The sequence below is a fragment of the Grus americana genome, chromosome Z, assembly GCF_028858705.1.
Source record: "Grus americana isolate bGruAme1 chromosome Z, bGruAme1.mat, whole genome shotgun sequence".
In the NCBI taxonomy this organism is placed as follows: domain Eukaryota; kingdom Metazoa; phylum Chordata; class Aves; order Gruiformes; family Gruidae; genus Grus; species Grus americana.
This window is the reverse complement of record NC_072891.1, coordinates 82,312,577-82,316,022: the sequence shown is the minus strand read 5'-3', so window position 1 is coordinate 82,316,022 and position 3,446 is coordinate 82,312,577. Positions and strand designations below refer to the sequence as shown.

The 3,446-nt window shown below is 42.6% G+C and overlaps 1 non-coding gene across 1 annotated transcript; it reads left to right on the top strand.

Annotated features, from left to right (window-relative positions):
- The first annotated feature begins 920 nt into the window (after window positions 1–920).
- LOC129199998 (U6 spliceosomal RNA) lies at window positions 921–1,020 on the top strand. The gene has a single exon (XR_008574790.1). It is a non-coding gene; the product is annotated as a U6 spliceosomal RNA (small nuclear RNA).
- The last annotated feature ends 2,426 nt before the right edge of the window (window positions 1,021–3,446 follow it).

Here is a 3,446-nt window from a genome sequence, read left to right as displayed (position 1 = left end):
TCTGTATATTGGACTGTCATTTTCTGTGCCTTTTCCCTTCTGTTTGTGTATGTGTGTGTGTGTTGGTGACTAGTTTATGATGATTTTTTATTCCTATGAGGAGTTTTCCTTTGTGTTCTGCCTCTATTTTTAATGGTTTTGTGGTTATTTTTGTTCTACTGTTTTTCTCAATGTATGCCATTTTATTTTTTTCTTGACAGATCTTAGCACTTTTTCCTTCCAGGTGATCTCATTCCATTTTCTATTTTCTTTTTCTATATACCTTTCTGTGCTGACTTCTTCATTTCAGTTTTCTTACTGACCAACTTCACTTCTGATCCTGTTCTTAAAAAAACAAATACGCACACATACAGATACACATAGACCTTTTCCTTACTTTTAATATACTGCATGAACAGCAGGAAAGAAGAAAAATACCTTCCTGGGCCAGTTCTGCACTCTTCTTTTTAGGCTTGACTTTGTTTTGAAATATAATTTCATGAACAAATGTGCTACACAGAAAAGAGCAATGCATATTTGTTTTCCTGACAGCTCACCTGATACTAAGGCTCCTTTTTCTGCTGCTTTGGCAGTGAACAAGATGCTCATGTAGGTTAGTTCAAGGCTCTTGTGCATTGAGAGGATGTTGTAAGTGGTCACTGGATAAATTAAATTCATGTTCAGTATGTCTCAGCCTTGATCTAAACAGTTTAGCAGCAATATGTGATGAAGTAGATAATACTGCCTTACTTTTGCTTTTCTGATGAAATTGCCATTAAGAAACAGCATTGATGGTGGCTTTTGTGATGCAGCATCAGGCTGTGTGTGTTTATGGGAATATGGGCCTTTATGCAAAAAAATTTCTTCTTCAATACCTTTTATCTTAATGGCTTTTAAATGTAACTTCTTTCTATTAGAATGAAGATTTACAAAAACAAAACGAAACATAGCACATATACTAAAATTGGAACAATACAGAGAAGATTAGTATGGCCCCTGTGAAAGGATGACATGCAAATTCGTGAAGTATTCCATAATTTATATTTTAATGATAATTCTTAAATATGTGATTCACAGAGGTGAGGGGTGCAATGTGTTGGGTTTGCGTGGCAAGGTTTTGGTAGTGGGAGAGCTACAGGGGTGACTTCTGTGACAAGCTGCTAGAAGCTGCTGTGTCTGATAGAGCCAATGCCAGCCGGCTCCAAGACAGACCCACCGCTGGCCAAGGCTGAGCCCATCAGCGCCTCTGTGATAACACATTTAAAAGGAAAAAAACGGTTAGAGAGAGCTTTTGCAGCCAGAGACAGGAGTGAGAAGATGTGAGAGGAACAACCCTGCAGACACCCAGGTCAGTGCAGAAGGAGGGGAGGAGGTGCTCCAGGTGCCAGAGCAGAGATTCCCCTGCAGCCCCTGGAGAAGACCATGGTGAGGCAGGCTGTCCTCCTGCAGCCCATGGAGGTCCATGGTGGAGCAGAGATTCCCCTGCAGCCCATGGAGGACCCCAGGCCGGAGCAGGTGGAGACACCTGAAGGAGGCTGTGACCCCGTGGGAAGCCCACGCTGGAGCAGGCTCCTGGCAGGCCCTGTGGCCCCGTGGAGAGAGGAGCCCACGGCGGAGCAGGTTTGCTGGCAGGACTTGTGACCCCGTGGGGGACCCACGCTGGAGCAGTTTGTTCCTGAAGGACTGCAGCCCGTGGGAGGGACCCACGCTGGAGCAGTTGGTGAAGAACTGCAGCCCGTGGGAAGGACTGCCGCTGGAGAAGGTGGTGGAGGACTGTCTCCCGTGGGAGGGCCCCCAGGCTGGAGCAGGGGCCGAGTGTGAGGAGTCCTCCCCCTGAGGAGGAAGGAGCGGCAGAAACACCGTGAGATGAACTGACCCTAACCCCCATTCACCGTCCCCCTGTGCCGCTGCGGGGGAGGAGGTTGAAGCTGGGAGTGAAGTTGAGCCCGGGAAGATGGGAGGGGTGGGGGGAAGTGTTTTAAGATTTGATTTTATTTCTCATTCCTCTTCTCTGTTTTGCCTAGTAATAAATTAGATGAATTCTCTCTCTCAGTTCAATCTGTTTTGCTCGTGACGATAATTAGTGAGTGATCTCTCCCTGTCCTTATCTCGACCTACAAGCATTTCGTTATGCCTTTTCTCCCCTGTTTGGTGAATGAGGGGAGTGAGAGAGCGGCTCTGGTGGGCACCTGGCCTCCAGCCAGGGTCAACCCACCACAAACCCATTCCAATTTTCTTGGAATTTTTATTCCTCAAAAGAAATAGATGTGAAAGAAACCATAGTTGTTCATTAGGTTTTAATTTTATTTCTACGTGAATTAATGTTTAGCAATTAGATTTGCTATGCTTTTCTGAACAAAGAACTGTCATGTTTCTTCAGTTGGCAACAGTTTCATGTAAGAAACTTTAGTCTGATAGGAAAGAGTTTGTCACTTCAGCTTTAAAATTGTCAGAGTCTGGTGTTTTGATATTTATGTTACTTAAAAAAAAAAAGAGAGAATGGATTTTATTGATGCTTTAGAAGATATATTTTTAAGTCAACATTTGTGGTTTGCTTTTTCTTATGAAGAACATCAGTGTGTGTCTTTCTAGCTGCAGAACTGCATCATCTTCTGTTAATCCAGGAGATTTTAAGAGCCATAAACATTGCAGAAATCCTTTTTAAAATTTTTGTGTCTGTGTGTTCCTTTGGAGATATCCTGACATCATCTTCTCTTGAATTTTAGAGGGAAAATTGTGCCTTAACTTCATGGTTGTCTGGGCCCAACCAAACTCTCATAAAAGGTAACAGAAGTCTTTCCTTTGGCTTCACTTGAGGCCGGTATAATCATAAAGAATCAGCCACAAAGATGAAAAAGTGTCATGTAGAGGCTGCACAAGTGTATAAATTTAGAGCTATCTAATCACAGTGACAAAAATAGGTTACCTCAGCCTAAAGCATCTGGTGCTCAGCTCTTCCTTTCTCTTGCACTCCTCCTTTTGACTACAGATTATCCTGGGTATGTAAATGCTTGGCAAACGATAATATTTACAGCTTTCTGTAGCTTTGCAACTGTGACATACTTTTTAATTAAACAGTAACAACTGTAGCCTGTGGCATTTTCTGAGATTAATGAGTGGCTGGAAAACTTTGTGGCCTAAAGCAAATTAGCCCATCATTAATTAATCACAAAAAACTTGCTCTGGGCTTTGGTTATAATCTGTTTGGACTCAGAATCAAATGAAAAGAATTAGTTTTATTTTTCTGTGGTGCTGTCTCTTTTCCCAAACTACTGGGAGCTTCAATTAACTCTAACATTCAGTATTGATGCAATGCACTATGAGCTGCATTGACTTTACATATGGTGCACATTTTTCAGAAAACAGAACACCTTTGAATCCTTTTCCCACTGTAGACGCCGCATTCTCACCAAGGCAGATGAGTTTTTCTGGAATCCAGTGCAAATCATTTCCCTACCTATACGCTT